Source organism: Parus major, chromosome 18 (assembly GCF_001522545.3).
Source record: "Parus major isolate Abel chromosome 18, Parus_major1.1, whole genome shotgun sequence".
Lineage (NCBI taxonomy): Eukaryota > Metazoa > Chordata > Aves > Passeriformes > Paridae > Parus > Parus major.
The window spans coordinates 7,274,371-7,292,522 of NC_031786.1; the positions used below are offsets into that span (position 1 = coordinate 7,274,371).

At 52.5% G+C, this 18,152-nt stretch overlaps 1 long non-coding RNA gene across 1 annotated transcript; it reads left to right on the forward strand.

Annotated features, from left to right (window-relative positions):
- The first annotated feature begins 1,080 nt into the window (after window positions 1-1,080).
- LOC107212567 lies at window positions 1,081-14,173 on the forward strand. The gene is made up of 3 exons (XR_004499743.1): window positions 1,081-1,165; window positions 11,740-11,823; window positions 12,732-14,173. It is a non-coding gene; the product is annotated as an uncharacterized LOC107212567 (long non-coding RNA).
- The last annotated feature ends 3,979 nt before the right edge of the window (window positions 14,174-18,152 follow it).

Sequence of the window (18,152 nt, forward strand, 5' to 3'; positions counted from 1 at the left end):
GTCACCAGGCAGCAGAGAAACCCCCCTGGACATGGGATGGCACAGCCAAGCTTATCACCCTCCCTTCAGGCGCAGGGGAAGAGGTGCTTTAGACTCAGCTTAAACCCAGAAAGACCCAGCTTTAACCCAGAGCAAAATTGCAATGCAGGGCAAGTGCTGTCAAAAGGGGGAAAAAAATCAAATACTGACCAATGTGAACCCTGGGGAGGGTAATCTGGGTCGAGCATTGGTTATCACTTGCTGTGTGTTTACAGAAAAGAAGTCTTTGAGCTTTTGTATCTGGTGGCTTAGTCAACCCCAGGCTCACAGACTGGCACGTGGTTCCTGTGTGCAGCAAGTGCTTTTCCTCACTCCCTGGCACCAGGAGTCAAAATATCAGGGTTCAAAAGTCTCCATTTAGAAATAATAAAATATTAGAAAACATTAGAAAAGTAAGTGAGAAATCCCCCAGCTTTTTTCAGATTTCTGCCTCCCTCTCTGGGCTCGTCACGTCTGGCCCTGGCAGGAGCCCAGCCCCATTCCCATCCTGCTCCACAAAAGGAGACGGGGAGTAAAGCAGTGGTGATTCTACACTGCCTCAAAATCCCAAATGATCCCAACAGCCCTGCATTTCTGCGTCTGGTCCCAGACGTGGAACATAAATCAAGGGCAGGAGTGCAGGCACACGCTGTCACGTGCCTGCCACCCGTTTCCATGGTTTCCCATGACTGTTGCTCTCAAGGGCTTGGGGTTAGGAGGAGACTTGTTCCAGAAGGAGAAAGATGCTGTGTTGACACCATTACTGCCTGCTGGCCCAGAGGGGAGCTCAGCATGGTGCCTGCTGCTCAGGGCAGTTCAGGACCATGGGACTCAAGGAGGGGGACAGAGAACTTGGTCCCCACGGCCAGTGCAGAGGCTGAGATGGGGTCAGCCTGCATAATCCATACTGAAGAAATCAATCCATCTCTCTCAGATCCTGATTCAACACCCTGATCCCTCTCCCCTCACCAGCTGAGCATCACAGCCCTCCTGCTTTCCATCTCCTTCCTGTGGACCTGTCCCTGTGGTGGGGTGACATTGTGATGCCATGTCCCTGCTGAGCCTGAGTCTGCTTCTCCCAGAGCTTCTGCACAGCAGCAGGAGATCAAGTGCTTGTTCAGGCCATCCTCCATCCTGGCTGCAGCAGGTAAGGATGGGTTTCCAGGCCCTCCAAGCCTCTGCTTGTGGCATGCCGTGCTCCTGAGGGGTCCATACCCACCTGCCGACGGCTTCTCCCACTCCTCCCGTGCCATCCCATGTTGTCTCTCCTCCTCTTATGTGCTGGGTGCAATGAGAAATATACTTGGCTCCTAATCCTTGAGTGGGAGGTGAAGGCAAAAAACCCCAAGACTTCATCTCCACAGTGGTGTGTGGGATGTGGATGATGGCAGATCCCCACCTTTGACTTCACTGTCTCTGGGGCGAAGGCAGACACCCCAAATCCAGACCTTTGGGTCTGAGTCCACCCTTCCTGGTGCAGGGGGACAGCCTTGTTATCTGGTTGCTGGAGAATAACAGGTCACTTCTTGAGTCCTGTGCAATGTCAGCTCCCTGGGACCTTGTGACAGACACCATTACTTGGGGTGATCCCAGGAAGACACCACATGAGATCCATCAGGGAGTGCTTTGGGAAGGAGCTGCTGGAGCTGCCCCAAGGCCTCGGTGCTGGTGGGATTCCAGGGGTGCAGCGAGGATCCATTCTCCAGACCCTCAAGACACCAACCTGGCCAGAACAGGACCAGTATTGGGCTTCTGAGTGGAATAAGGCTGAAGGCACCAGTGTGGTGCATGCCAGATTGGGTGTTCCTCCTTCATTCTCCTCCCAGAGCCACTCTGGGCTGCTGCAGGATCTGACCTGGAGATACTGGATTGTCACCCTGACCTTCACTGAAACAAAGCCTCTGGTTGCCAGCCCAGCTCACCCAGAAATGCTCTCAGCAGGCCAGGCCTCTCTCTCCTCTTTCCTAATCCAGCCCTGCTGTCAACTGCAAAGTCCCAGCCTGAAAAGGAATAACAAGACTTTAGGAAATGGCTTTGCAGTGCTGCTACCCAGGGAGGGAAGGATTTAGCCTAAAGCCTGTATAAATGCTCTGTGCTTATTGCAGGTTTCCTTCCCCCAGCTTCTCTGATCCCAGGAGACCCGTGTGCAATCCTGATGCTCCAGCTCTGTGCTGGCAGTACCTGTGTCCTGAGCCATCTCTGCAGGATCAGGCTGGAGGACAGAAGGGGCTGCAGGCAGCAGGACCCCCCCAGATCCAGCTGGGGTTGGACTGCTGCCTGAATCCCCATCCCAAGGCGGGGCTGATCCCAGTTTATCCACTTCCACATTGCTGGAAGGCTTGGTCACTGATTTTCTTGGAAAGAGCTGAAGTACCGAGAAATTTGGGCTTCCCCATTTCAATTTGTCTTCAGCTTGTCTGGGAAGAGACAGGGAAGTGACAATGAGAGCTGCTGTCCCCTCCCAGCCCTGGGCAGCTCTGTGATATGTGGGCTGTGATAAGGGGCAAGGCTGAGAGCAGACATTCCTCTGCTGCTGGAATCCAGACTGCAGGTGGTGCTGCCAGAGCTGCGGGGAATGGGCTTAAACAACCAGTCCCTTCTTACATGGGAACAGGGCTCCTCTGCTCTGGGAGTGGCACCCTGCCCCAAGCCCCCAGATCCCAGAGGGGACCCCAAACCCTGTGGCCACTCCAGTCTCAGCTCACCACCCCCATGTGTGGGAGCAGGAAGGTGTGGGATGCTGGGGACTGGGACAGCAGCGGCACTGAGGTGATGTCTGGGAAGGGAGTAGGGGATGAAGACCCTTGGCAGCAGCAGGCAGGGTAGAGGCACTGGGTGTGATGGGGTCAACACAACCTCCCCATGACCTTAAACCCCATGACAGCTTTTGGCTTCCTCTCCAAAAAATCCCTACCAATCCACACAATCTAAAAACCCCCAAGGACTAGGAAATCCAGGGGAACAGGAAGAAAAGAGCCTTGAGAGGTGGGGCTGGTGCTAGAGCTCTCTGTCAGGACAGGGCAGGGCAGGGTAGGGCAGGGTGAGATGCTGCCAAGACAACCCTGGAGAACACTTCCAACCCAGACCAACCTGTTCCTGGACTGGGAATGTTGCAAAAACTCCCAGTTCCACACTGGGATTTCAAGAATGAAACCCTGTGATGCAACTGAGGGAGATGAAGCAAGAGACACCCAGGAAGCAGATGAGAGATCCAGTACCACAGGGCTTCACCAGCAAGGCATTAGGCAGCTGGTAAACTTCCCCAGATCCTGAGCAGTCTCTGGTGTCACCACCTTCCCCTTCACCCCCAGGACCCAGCTCTTCCCCCCTGGAGCACAGCCAGACCCTTCAGCGGTAAGCAAGGGTGACAAGGTTATTGGAAAACAAGTCGACACTTCCAAACTGATTCTCTTTGCTGCTCTTTTCCTTCCTGAAGCTGGTCTGAGCATGGCAGAGGTTGCTTAGGAAAGCCAGTAAGCTAATATATTCATATCATCTCACATTTGGTGCCAGGACATGAAGTAAACACCGTCAGGGACTTCGCTCTGGTTCAAAGACAAGCCCTGATTCTTATTCTGATCACATTATCCATGCTCCTTGTACAGCTTCATTGATTCATATCTTAAAAAGAAAAGCCTTCAAAACCCATTGTCTGCCCCGTCATTCCAGCCCTGCTCTCAAGGGCCAGGGCAAGAAGCATTAACTAATCCACTCACATTACCTTGCCTTTGAACCAAGCACCTCTCAGCATCAATCAAGAGTGTTTGGAGGTGATACATTCCTGCACAAGGGTGAGTTTTGGCTCCCAAGGTCACCCAATGACCTCAGTGCCAAAGTCAATTGATTCCAGAAGATGTGTTTTGCATTGCAGAGGTCACCCAAGAGAGTGCAGGGGCCAGCACTCACGCGTTGCCCCCTGACCGGGCTGCCTTTCTCACTCAGGGAGCACCCAGGGCTGGTGCCCACAGGGGGCTGCTTGAGCAGCCCAGTGATGGTGCCCTGTTTGGTTAGGGAGGGCTGTGTGGTTATAAACAAGTCCCTGAAGGAGAAAGCTCAGGGTCTCAGGCAGAATCTGAGGTCCAAGGATGGGGATTTTGCTGGTGTCGACCTGGCTGGGTCTCAGTGAGGGGAGAAGAGTTTGTGTCCTCCCAGGGATTATGAAAGCCAGGCTGCCAATTGCCAGGGAAAGGAAGGTCCTTCCAGCCTCTTGGGCTTCAGCTCAGCCAGAAGCCGCTGTTTATTTGGCTCCAGTGACTTCCCAGCATACCGGACCATGCTCCTGGGGGCTCAGCTGGCTGGGACACGGGGCTTGGCCACCCCACGTGCTCCCTGGTGCCTTGCGTAAGGCAGCTCCGCACCCTCTGTCCGCCCTGACTTACACTCAGGAAGGAATTATTCATTCTTGTCTCCATCTGGCTGCAGGACACACTTGGGATGTTTCTTCCACCACTCTCACAAAGGTTTCCCATCCTGTCAGTGCCAGTAATGATGGCCAGGTCCATCCCCTTTGCTCCAGCTGACCCCCAAGTTCAGGAATGGGGGCTGTTTACTGGATGGCCTTAGAGGAATTTGGTTTTACTGACATTTCAAGTGCTGCTTGAGACTGTTGTTTTCAGGGCTTGGAGTACTTTGAGAGGACATGTCCACCAGGAAAGAATTAACCACTGCTGTCCCAGACCCTTGTTGTGGCTGGACTTAGGGGGCATCTCTGGCCCTGGCTGGATGGGGATGGAAAGCCAGGCTTCCTGGAAAGCTCAGTTTTGCTTTCTTAGACCAAACCACTCAATGAACCTGGATCCACCTAGGTTGCTTGGATTTGGTTCTGGTTTCAAAACCCTTTTACAGGATGAAGCTGTTTTCTGTCTGAGTTCTGGGAATGCCCAGACTGGGGCTTTTCTCAGCTTCCCTGCTGAGGCCAATGTCCATCCCAAAGCATCCCCTGTCTCATGCCCTGAGGCTAAAATGGAGCTGGGCATGGGGAGAACCCTCAGGGTTGTGTGCACAGCCCCAAAGGGAGACACATGCCAGATTTGATGAGCACCATGAATCAGAGCTCACTTCCATGGTGTCCGTGTGGGACTGGCAGTGCTGGGGATGGGGGCAGAGAGGATCCTCCTGGCAAAACCCAACCCCAAAGTCAGTGTCTGCAGCTCCCTGCCTGCTCCGGGGCTCTTCTCCAGGTCAGCACCATCAAGCCCCATGTGTGTGTCTACAGATCTGCAGGGCACACACAGCTGCCTTCCCCCTGCCCCTCCTGCAGAGGCACTTCCCAGTTGTTCTCTTTAACCTAAACCCACAAAGTCACTTCAGAACAGGTCCTGCTTTGCAAAGGGCTGAGCTAGGACAAGATGTGTGAAGGCAATTCACTGCCCATGGAGCTTAGAGCAGAGGGAAAGGCTTCCCTGGGAAGAGGATGAGATGGGCAAGGAGATCTGGGGGAGAGCACAGGGCCAGAGCAGCTCTGAGAAGAAAGGTGTGTGCACTGCTGAGCCATGGGAGAGTGAGGAGAAGGAGGCAAACCCAGCCTGGGTGAGGGAAGGATGCAGACAAGGTCTTGGGATCAGCTGGCTGAGACGAGTCCAGTGGGAATTACAGGCAGGTCTGAGCCTGTCAGATTACTGGAGCCAGGAAGGGGGGGAGCGGGTTTAGACAGCTCTGGCAGGAGGAGGGATGGAGGAGCTGGAGGGAAAGAGAGGAGAAGGGGAAGGTGGGCACAGAGGGGAGGGAGGCACATGGGAAAGGGGGGAGAAGAGGGGAGTACCCAGCCCTGGTGGTGTGCAGCTGGTGGGGGTAGGAAGACAGACTGGGGGTGCCATGGGGTGGATGAGGTGAGAACTGGCCTGGTCCATGACACGTCACCCCCAGCACCCACCTGGCCAAGGTGCAGGGCAAGAGCTCCACACACCAAAACTAATTAAATGCTCAAGGGGTCACAGACCAGCTCCAGGGCTCCCTCCCATCCAGAGGTCAGAGGAGAGCGTCCTCATTTGCTGCCTCTTAAATACATCTGATCCTGCCTTAATTCCTCATAAAACCTTCCCTGAGAGCTTTCAGGTGGCTGCTGGGCAGAGGTGCCCATGAGCTGGGTGCCCAGGCACGGGTGACAGCCCTGGGCTGAGCAGTGCCTCCAGAGGGATGTGAAGGGCTCTGGGCACTGGTGGTGATGGAGGAAGCACCATGTGCACCACCATCCTGATCCTGGGTCCACTGGTCCTCCTGCTGCGGCGCCGCTTCTGCAACAAAGTCGAACCGTACGTCCTCTCCTGTCCCCCTCCCGTCCCCTCAGGGCTCTGGGGCTGGGAGGGTGAGGGGGGGCCCTGGGGTGGAGGATCTCACTCCTCAACCTATGTCATATTCATGGAGATATTTGGGTTCCTCCTGGTCTTGGTTCTCTGGATGATACCAGGAGACATTAGCTCAAGCTGGGTAGAGAGGAGCGTTCTCATGTGCTGTCACCTCCTCTCCAATGAACCAGTGGCAGGAAGGAGGAAATGTAGGACTGGTCCTCCTGTTTGTGTGATGCAAAGGGCCAGGGATGCTTTTACATGCACTGATCAAGGTGTTTCCCAAACAGAGCAGTCCTTGGCTGTGTGCATACCTCGGCCTGGGAGGAGATTGAGCAGTGATTTCAGCTGTGGGGACATCACCAGGCTGACATTGACACTCAACTGGTGTTAAACAGCCCTGGGGAGGTCCCGCTCCATCCCTGCCGTTCTGGGAGGTTGGATGAGTGTCTGGCTACGTGGAATGCTCGAGAGCATCAGCTAAATGTTGGCTCTGAGGAAAGCCAGCAGCCACCACCCCGCAGCCTGTTGCGCTGTGCTCCGTGTTCACACACACGCTCACAGTCATCCTGGCTCCAAGGCGAAGGCAGGGAGCAGATGGGAAGGGACTTGCTGCAGTCCCACACCAAGGCAATGACAAAGCTGCGACAGGAGGGCAGGGTCACCTCCTGCTCGGTGCGTCCCCGCTGCGCCACGGGCACGGTGCCGGCGGCTGCGGCTTCCACTACCTGCAGCTCCCCGTGTCTTTGGGGAGGGAATCTCGGTCCCGTTCAGCACTGGCTTGGCTTCGGCAGCAGCGGGGCCGTGTCACGGCGAGCCCGAGGATCGCCCTCGCTCGCGGTTCAGGCTCAGCTCCGGAGGTTTCCGCTGGAGACTCACAAATCTATTTACCAGTGCAGACTGGAGACATCTGAAAGTGGGGAGGTCAAATTGGCACTTAATGAGCCGATTAAGTCAGGGGAGGAAGAAACAGGGAAGGCATCTCCTGGCCTCTGTGCCCCGGCTGTCCCTGTGCTACCTGCAGCACTGGCTGAATTAAACACTCATTAAGTGTCTAAGCAAATGAACTGCAGAGGTGGGGGCTGTCGCTGGGCAGAGGGTATAGGGGTGACTGGCAAGGCTAGCAGACTGCAGGTCCATCCCTTGGGAAGCTGCAGGAGGAATGGCTGGGGGATAAGTCACCTGGAATGATGGCACCAGAGCTGGCAGTGAGCCCAGTGCCCCAGCCCTGGACACGCAGCTCCAGCTGCAGCACAAGCCCTGCCCGGGGGAGCAGTGTGCAGGGTCAGCTCCTCAGGAGTGAGCAGAGCATACAGCACAGATCTGTGCACGAGGAGATAGGAAGGAGCCTGGAGCTGAACAGGCTGGGGCTGGGACAGGCATGGTGCTGCCCTGGATACTTCCACTCAAGGCAGGATCGGCACTCCTTCCATCACATTTAAACTGCAGGCCTGGAGCCCTTTGTTCTGGTCAGTCCTTTCACCCACCTGGCTTCATCATCATCATCATCACCAGCAGCAGCAGCAGCAGGAGCAGCAGCAGCACAGCATAAGGAGAGAATGTGGCTGGTGCCAGCACCAGCAGCAAAAAGCTGGAATGAGCACAAGGGCTCCCATCACAGCATGGACCTGGGAGCATGAGGGAGACTCAGAGCTGGATGGCCAAGAAAAACTTCCTCCAAGCCTTGCTGCAGTCTTCAGACAGGCACCTGTCCTGGATGCAGCCCATAGAAAAGCCATACGCTCCTAGATTAGGGGTTTTTTTTGTGATTAATTGCTCTCAGCATTAAAGACCAATGGCTATCAACAGTTTTTCTACTTCATCTATTTTGGAGATTCATCGACTCCCTTTGCTTGGTGCTGGCATAAATCAGAGCTGTTCCAACTGACAGCTTTACACCAAGAGAGATTCTGTTTCCAGACTTTCATGTCCTGGAAAGGAAAAGCAGCAGAAGCAAGAGAAAAATGTGCTGCTGGGACTGGGGAGAAGTAGTGCAGGAGACCAAGGCACATGGACCTTATGAAGGGCAGGAACAGACCTGAAGCACCAGAGCCCCAGTACTGTGTTGAACCAACTGGATTTTGGCCAGCTAGATGACCGGGCTTAGGCTGCTCAGGCACCAGGATTCCATACAGCAACAAAGACCAGAATTTTCCATATGTGCACTGCTCTGGATGACTGCTGGATTAAAGACATCCCTGAGAAACAGCACATGTGAAGAAAAAGTCAGGAGCCCACATGTTCCACAGGATAAACCTGGCTTGGTGAAGGATCAACCCTCTGCCTCTGACGTCCCTGTGTGCGAAGCAGGGCATGCATCCTGAGCAAAGGACACAAATGAGCAGCACAGGCAAGATCAGATTATGTGAAATCCCCTGCTCACTTGACCTCCTTCACGTCCCTGTCTTCTATTTATATACCTTGGGGCTGCCAGGAATGGCACAGGTTGTCCTTGGCCCACCCTCCCAGAGCTGGGGGGCTCAGCCGTGGGATTAGTGGTGGCCACTGGAGCTGGCTGCCACCATCACAAGTGGAGGGGTTTGAAGGGATTCCTCCCAGCACCCCAGCTGTGGGGTCTGCTATCCCCACTTCTTGCTGGAGTTGAAAAGCAAACTGGAGCACTCTCCTGGACTAACCCGCCGTCAAGAGACAGGAAGGTCAAGAGGGACTCCTTGGGCTCCAGTGCTTGGATTTCCTCACCAAGCAGTGATTTATTCTTTGTTTTGTGTGATATTTAACGAGAAGGTCCTGGCTGGGAGCCAGGGCTGGCTATGGATGTCTGCTCTGTTTGCCTTTCTCATGTTCTTCTCCTCCAGTCTCTTCCTGGCAGGAGCTGCTCATTGCCTGCTCCTGGGTTTGGGGAGGTAGAGATGCTGCTGGTGTGGAGCAGGACCAGGTTTGGTCCTGGTGCCAGTCCAGCATGGGGGGAATGCAGGGGACTGAGCACCCAAGGAGTACAGGAGCACCCAAAGGGGCACAGGTCACACAAAGGAAAGAGCCAGGTCTGTGAGATGTCCTCCATGGAGAGCTCTTGGAGAGTCTCAGGCTTGGTGGGGCAGTGCTGGACTATGGCAAAGCAAAGGGATGCTTTGGCAAGTGAAACATGTGTTTGCTTTACTGCTGTTTTTTGAGTCCCCTCCCAAAAGGCTGGACATGAATCCCCTGGGCCCCAGAGGGGTTGTTTTCCTGGGACTGGGAGCCAGGGCCAGGGAGAGAAGGGGTGTTTAGTGCCTGTGCTGATTTCTCCCCAGAACATCCTCGTTGTACCCCACACACTGTGCTGTAGAGCAAGAACAGACCCTCTGCACTTCAGGCTGGGGAAAACAGAGCCGGTAGCCTGGCATCATCTAGATTAACCTTCCAGTTTATTTTCCCTCTGGGAAGCAGGATGTGACCTCCTCATTTCCACTGGCCAGGCATAGCTGGCAGCCAGCAGCAGGGGCACACAGCTCTGCTTCTCCAGGCTGGAGCAATCAGTGTGCAGCAGGCAGGCACAGACAAGTGTCAGCCAAATTTCTGTACACTTTAAATCCATTAGCAAGGCCACAAACACAGCCCCAAAGTGCTTCAGGCACAGGCGAGCCGATAAATAACCCCCAAACCCACCAGCAAGGGAACACCCCTCTGCTTCCCACGGGAGATAGGGCTCAGCTTTCCCCCATATCTGCACAGCAGCTGAGCAGATCCACTCTCTCCCTGGCTGTTTTCAATCCAGTACCAGAAGGGTCAATTCTGTGCCACTTCTGCGGAGTCATTATCCTGTCGGTTATATAAATGTCTGGGCATGCACAAAAGGCAGTGCTGATACAGTGGCTCTGACACCAACTCTCTCCAACACCTGCTTTTCAGCTGGGGAGAGAGCTGAGCACAAGAACATCTCGAGAGCTGTCACACAGAAGGCTGCTGTCTTTCAAGCTGAATGGAGGTCTAAATAGCTCTCACTTCTGCTTTAGAATCTCATTTCTAAATGCAATTAATACTGGCATATGCATAATGAGAGACTGACGAGTGAATACAGACTCTGGCAATAAAGAAGCCAGCCCCAAGTGCTATGTAAATATTACAAATCCTCACAGGGAGCTGACCTGGGGAAGACAGCTCTCTGATGATTAAACCCCAGTGACAATACGACTGCATTCCTACATCTGTCACAATACTACCTGCTGATACATAATGAGCCACGCTAAAAGAACTTGATCTTGCTGCTCTTCAGTGCAGATAAAATGTCTATTTGTAGAATGTAATTAATCTCTTCTTCAAAATCAGGAACCTTAGTGTCCTTGGTAACAACATGCCAGTGACTCAGAGAGCATCCCTGGCTTTTCCTTCTGATTTTGGAGTGAGTTACTGAAAGTGACCCCAAATTCTAGCACTGCAAAGGAGCACAAGTGGGAAAGCCAATGGTATCTGGAGGTAGGGATAGGTTTTACCCACCTTTCTGGTCTCTGCAGGCCTGCTTTGGCAGCTTAAGCAGATCCCTGGACTTGTTTCAGCCATGTTCTCTACAGTGAGACAAACTCTGTCCCAAGATCTGGTCGCCAACCCATTGAGAACAAATTTCCTTTTACCATGGAGTATAACAGGGCAGAAAATAAACTGTCAGAAGAGCAGGGGCACAATCACAGGATGAAGCTGCTCCCTCTTTTGCCTGGTTTCCCCAGCAGTAAGTGCTGTGTGCTGTGTCTGTGTGTCTGTGTGTCCATGCCTGCTCTCCCTGATGGCTTTCGAGCCTGCTGGCTTATTTCAGCCAAGTCTGGCAGGGAATGGAAGTTCAAAGAAATCCATTCCCCACCAGGTAGCAAACATGCAAAGCCATGAGCATCAACGTGGCAAAGGGATGCAGGGAAAAGCTGCTGGCAGATCCCCTGGTCCTTCTGAGGGTTGTGCTTGGGCAGGGCCTGCTCCTCCAGCCCACCCCAGGCTGGCTGAGATTTGTGCTAAAAAGGCAAAGATGCTCCAAAGCAGCCAGGGGCCATATCTGCTTTCTATGAATTTCAGTGGGAAGAACCAGTGCTGGATGTCGCTCACTGACCCAGTTCCAAAGCCCAGGGGAAGCATGGGCCGTGATACAGGGACAGCTGCTTGGAGAGTGGGTGATGGAAAACTCGCATGATTTATTTATTTCCTGGGAAATAAAAAGGAAGAAGAAAAGAATTGTTGGATAAAATCAGCATATTTAGGCTAAACTGTGCTGCAGAAATTCCTTGTGGGACTGGAATTGAGCTGCTTGGTCCCCTGTAAGGGAGATTCATCCCTGCTGCTGCAGGATGCTCTGCAGAGCTGGGGGGATGTGGGGAAAACAAGGGCTTGCTGTTGCTGAGGGCTCTGCTCTTGAGTGCAAAAATGCCCTTTACTGGAGCAAGTTATCACTTCCCTTTAGAGAGGGGCTGCAATCAGCACCACTGCCCACAGCTCACCCCATCTCCTCTGTCCCCAGGCACTCCGAGGGAGAAGAAGACATTGGGAGAGAGGCTGGCTCTGACACTCACGCCACGTAACAGCGCTTCAGAGAAAAGGCCAGGTGGGATGCAGCAGTTATCTGGGATAATGCAGCTCTGAGGAAATTGGGGGAAGGACGTGCAAAAAGCCTGGTCTTCACCTTCAAGCATTTTAGTGGTGATTTTTTTGGTGTTTAACCCAGGATTTATTTGCTTTCCTGCCTATTGGTGAGGCTGTGAAGTATCAAGAAAAGTGTCTTGCCTTGGAGAAGGAAAATTAAACCTGGAATGGCTGGATTGGGAGGGAAAACCCCATTTTCCCATTACTTTCAATAGCATTTCAGTTCCCAGGGCACACCCAGCCATTTCTCTGTGGCCTCCTACCTGCTGCCTGGATGCCAGGAGCATCTCAAAGGGACAGAAAAGGCAGCAGAGTCAGCGGTGATCCAGCTGGGATGGGGTGCAGGTTGCCCAGAGAGGATGTGGATGCCACACCCCTCAAAGTGTTGATGGATGGGTTGGATGGGGCTTTGAGGAGCCTGGTTTAATAGAAGAGGTTTGGAACAAGATGGTTTTTAAGGTACCTTCCAACCTCAGCCATACTGTGCTTCTCTGTGGGATTTGGGACTGATGTGGCTTTGTGTCCTGCCCAGTGACCCCAGGGGGTGAGGGCTGGCTCTGGGGTGTCCAAGTGCAGCTCCCAGCAAATCCTGGGTCACTCACACACCACTGCCTTGGCTCTGGGAGGGAATCTTTGGCTTCAAGGGTGAGGGGACACTCCTATGGTTGGGCTATGGGGAGAAATTTGAGCCAGAGCTGTCTTTCCTAATTCCCCCCGGGTACTGCTGAATGCCCAGGGCAGCTCAGGGACTCACCATGCCCTGCCCTTCCTTAAACAGATGCCCCAAGGCTTCTACCTCATCTGTCCCAGCTCTCAACAAACAATTAACCACAATTCACCAATTAACCACAACTCCTTCTCGTCCTGCAGCTCCCCTGTCCTCTGCAGCCAGCACTGAGCACATCCCAGCCTCGGCACCTGCTGGAACCCTCGGCAAAACAACCCATGACAGCAGCAAGGCCACATCACCCAGCTGCCCTCCTGCAGCTCAGGGAGGAGCAGGCTCTGTGCCCAGCTCTGGGGCAGGAAGGGAATTTGCCTGTCTGAGGCTGAGCCCTGGGTTGTGGCCAGCAGCCCCAGATGTGGGCACGGAGCAATCCTGCTCCCAGCCATGGGGTTCTCACGTGCTCCACAGCTTTCCCATGGATATAAACCCATTAATAAAAGATCACTTTGGAGACACAGCTCGCTGTAGATGACAGCATTAGAGGCACATCAGCTTCTCCTAAAGCTCAGTCTCGTGCTGGGTTTATTTGGTCCATTTGTGGCAGGGGAAGAGTTGCTTTCGGCATTCAGAGATGTCTTGTGTCTGGGAGAAGTAGCGGGGTGAGATATATTTTTGGCTCTATTTAGCCACAAAAATTTGGATTTAGAATAAAGAGAAATATTCCTGTTTGCTGCCAAACTGAGGCAGACGATTTCTTGTGCAAGCCTTCGTTTGTTTGAGGACTTGGTGTCCTGTTGTAAAAATAAATGCTCTGATGGGAAAAGTCTATCAGGGTGTGCTGATCAGTCATTGGGAGTGGTGGGCTCACAAACATCAGCTCCAACCTAACTGCAAAAGCAGCTCACAAAGCTTTGGCAAATAGATATTAGACAGAAGGAGACAGGCCTTGAGTTTTTTGGTGAATGAAGTAGTCACAAGCTGAATCTTTTCCATGGGCACAGTTGTGCTGGCCTCACCATGGCTAGCATGGATTTTCAGTGCCAAATACACCCAGTTTGCACCCAAACCAGGTTGTTGGTCCTTCTGAGAGCCAGCCACCTCTGACAGCCACAGGAATGGGGGAAGGAGAGAGGCTGATGGTGGGGAAGAAACCTGGGATGTGTCTCCTGCCCAGGATGTTCCTGGTTGATATCAACATCCTCTCCCCATTCTGCAGCTGTAGGGTTACCTCCCTGTCTCAGAGGTAAGGCCAGACATATGGACAAGAGCTCCCAGCAGCTTGGTTCTCCATATTGAGAATTTCACAAAGGTCTACAGAATTTTCCAAATAGATTTTTTTCCCTGTGAGTTTTTAAATTAAGCTTCTTCAATCTCAACTCATGTTAAACATTTTTCTTTTCTTTTTTGGCAAAAGAAGTATTATGATCAGGAGGAATAAAACTGGTTTTACCTGGAGCTACCTTCATTTTATAACAGATTATAAACAAGATACAGAGTCAATAATACCAGGAAGGGGGGTCAGGGGATGAATACAATGCTGTGCTGAAGGCAGCACAGAAAAGATTGGAATCTGAAAAGACAAAAGCTTACCAGGATTGAGCCTCAAAAGCAGAATCAGCTCCTCTGATGATATGAATTGCCTGGATTCCCCTGACATGCTGGTATTGCTGTAGAATGGCTTTTATATATTGATTTAAGGGGAAATAAAGGTCAAGGGCTTAGCTGAAGAGGTGTTGTTCAGTCTGGGTGGGCAGGAATGGGCAACAAGGAGGATCTGCAAGGTCAGAAATTGGATAGAGAGGAGCCCCGAGAATGATGGGTGCATGCTTGGGGTTATGAGACCCCCAAAGACTGGAGCAGAGCCTCACTGAGGGGAGCCCACTGGAGCCCTGATCTGCAGGGTTAGCCCAGGAACATTCTGGGTTTAGTGAAAATTCAGATTTCAGTCTGGACTTTTCCATCAAGAACTCCAACCCTTCTCCCCATCTGGACTAGCACTCAAAAATCACTCCCAGAAGGGACAACATGGGGCCAGATGGAAATGGTGCCTGCAAATGTCACAGTGCTGCTGGGAAGGGGTCACTGTCCTGCAAACCTGGGTGTGCAAACAGCACTTGCTAAATCAGCTGCAGGGGAGTGTTGTAGATTTGGGGGATAAAGGTTTCCTGACCCATGGAAAGGCCAGCTCTCCACATGGCTGGATTTCATGAGAAATGCTCTGTATTTACTCAGCCAGCCACAGGCAGCAGCTGAGCTCAGAGCGGGTGAGTGCCTGCAGCCAGCGGCTGCGCAAGGTTTGCTGGCCACGGAGAGGTGTTTGCTGTTTGCACCGAGATTTGGGATAGTCCCGGAAGGCCCTTGGTGGGTGGGAGTGGGAATTTGCTTAATTCATTCATTGTGTCCTCTCTGCTGGCCAAAACCACCCTCCACGTCATGAGAAACACAGAAGGGGTGGTGACAGCCCTCACAGGTCAGGAATGGTGTCACCAGTGCTTTTCTGAGGGCTGCTGATGGACATGGCCCCCCCATCATGGTCCCACTGTCGTGATCCCACTGAGGAGAAGCTGTTTGTTTGAGGAGGAAGGAAGGATTGTGACATCTCTGCTCTTCTTTCCATGTCTGTCCCCACTAAAATACAGTTTGGGAAAACTAAGAAGGGAAATGAAATGCTGCGTGGGCTACCCCCACTGGGGGGTGGAGCTGGTGTGGGACCAGCAGTCCCACACACTCTGGAGGAGGGGGTGAAGCTGTGGGGCCTTGCTGGGCCCAGCTCCCCAGGGTTTATCAGACTCTCTGTTTTCACCATTTCTCTCTGAGAAGGGAAGTGGACCACACAGCAGCAGAAAGTCCTGGAAATCTGCGAGGGAGACTGTTCCCAGCTCCCTTCCCTCTGCTGTCGCCCCTGTAAACTGTTGGCTATGGAGGATGTATGGCTCTGTATTGCTCCAACTCAATGAGATGATGCCTTGGAACTCAATTTCTTCCCAATTAAATTCCTAATCACAGCCAGCATATGCACTTTCCCAGCTCTGACCCTCTTGTCTCACTTGCACACGTGGTCTCTCTGACAAACCAAGTGGACCAGGACTGGGGTTACCTCATCTCAACTGTTCTGTCTGCCCCATCCCCTCCACATCAGACCCTGCTGTTTCTCCTCTGCCCCCACTCCTGAGGCATCCTAAAGGCTGTGTGTGGCCTGTAACTTTTCCTTTTCTAAAAAAACCCCAAATCAACCAAAAAAACAACAGTAGAAGCAAGTAGAGGAAATTGCTTCAAGTTTCTTAAATATCTCATGGAACAAAAATGCTTCATAAGGCTGTTCAGGGAAAGAGAGGGTCAAATGTCCCTCATTAATGCTGATTTACTAAGAGGGCTGGGAAGTGGAAGGGGGAGGCAGTCCAGCTGCCTGTCTCAGTGCACAGGGGTCTGGGTCTGGGATCCAGGCTGGGATAGGAGGGCTGGACCCCCAACATAAGACTGGGGTGGTGGGTTTACCAGCAGAAGGTACAGTGGGGTGCAGGCTGCTGTGCACCCACACCCAGGGAAGTCCTGGCCCACACCAGCACAGCAGAGAGGCAGCACACAGCTCCCTCAGCTCACGTAGCAGTTTGGAAATTTCATGGCTTTCTGAAGAAAAGAGCAGAAGTTGGGTCCATTCAACCCAATTAAAACTCCAGAGGAAGTGCAGAGAGGCAGGATGTAATTACCCGTGCTGGAATCCCAGTTTGGAACAGGAGGCAGAGCTCTCCGAATCAAATTAATCCCTGGTGTAATTCTGCCAAAGTTACACCAGGGCTATAATTGGCCTGAAACATTTTAACTATCTCATTTAATGTTATTCATGCTCTGCTGGAGATGAGAATGTTTATCCTAAATGAGGGACTCTGATGCTCTGAAGCAATAATAGTGTGAGGCTTATGTGGTTTCTCATTTACAAGGATGCTGGGGAGGCCAGATTGCCACAGAAGATGCAGTAAATCTGGATTCCCCAAATCTTTAGCAATTTCCACAGCTCCTGTGGTGGCTGGCTGTGCCATTGTCCTTCCTGCAGTGTGTTCACTCTCCTCACACCCAGGCAACTTTTCCATCTCTTGGAGATATTGGGGCTTGTACCCCATACCCAGCCCACGGGCAGGAATAGCAGGAGATGTAAAGTGATATAAGAGAAAATGGAAATCACTGAGAGAGGCCTTCCAAGATTAAAGCTTTTATAAATCAGCAGCAGTGAGATTTCCAGGGACAGACTTTGATTCCTGTGATGCTAAAAGAGGGGATATCCATCAATGAGGGCTGGCTCCCAGAGTCACTCCAGGGCAGCAGCCTCCAGGCCCCTGCAGAAGGAGCAGGGTCAGTGCTGCAGGTAGCTCAGCAAGCCCACAGAGCACCACAGTCCCTGCTGCCAGCTGGACACCCCATGGATGGTGTTTCCAGCTGCCAGCCCTGGCTTATCCACCAGGGTGATCCCAGGATCATTTGAGCTCCCACACCAGAAGAGACCTGAGCATGTTCCCTGCAGTGAGAGACAGCAAAGCACTGCCACTGTCCATGAGGAACATCCCTCAGGGATCACACCCCATGGTGGCAATGCCATCACTCAGCCCAAGCTCACATCCTGCCACTTGCAAAGCAAAGCCTGCAGGTTACATTCCTCCTTCACCCAGCTCTACCCTGGCTGGTGCCCCCTGTCACAGATACCATTGGGTCCTGAATGTCTGCTGTGTGCCCTCAGTGCCCCCTGACCCAGCCCTGGCAGGTATCACTTGCTGTGGGCTCTCCATCACCATTACCAGGCTTTTGGAGATTGCAATTATCTGTCTTTAAATCACACTTCCAATCCCCAAGCTGCTTTTAAGCCAGACCCCTGGTCTTTCCCTCTGCTCTCATGCCAGTGGAAGCCGCAGGAAAGGCAGATCTGTTTGTTCTGAAGCAATTTTTAAAGCCCTGTAGCTTAGAAGCTCAAGCATTACAATTCATTCCAGCTTCTCTTTGCTCCTCAGAGGATATTAGATCCTTCTTTTGATACTTCCTCACTCTTTGTAGATGTTACCCTAGTTTTAATTTTCAGGGCTTCCAGACTGTTTTTAACAGTGCTGAGCTTTCAAGTTGCTTCCTTCAAACTTTCTCCAGCCATGCTTTCTCAGAGCCTAAATAGCTTTGATTATTCCCAGATGTTTCTGGTTTGTTAACTCCAGAATAGTATTGTGTAACAGCTTGGAAAGAAGACTGGCAGCAGGGGTCCTGGGTTCTCTTTCCTTGTTCACCAGATCAATTCCCAAGCAGAACATCTATGGGATTTCACCTACAGAAGGAATGTTATTAGCAGCAACAGGACTGAAGGTGGCTGAAATCCTCTTGCTGATAAAGATAACCCTCTGAAGGCATGGCTCATTTTCTTCACCCAGTTCCTCCTTATCCTCTGAGCTGAGACTTCCAAGCAGAATGACATGTTGGGCAAGAAATCTGCAGGGAAGCCTTTGAGCAGGCATTCCTGAGGCTGCCTTCATGGAAAATTGCTCACCTCCAGGCCAGGCTGGGCTCAGGCTGTGGCCATCCCTACTTGCCAGCCACCCGGCTCTGCTCTGCTGGGGCCAAGTTTTCCTTGGCCCGGGAGGATGCGTGCGTAT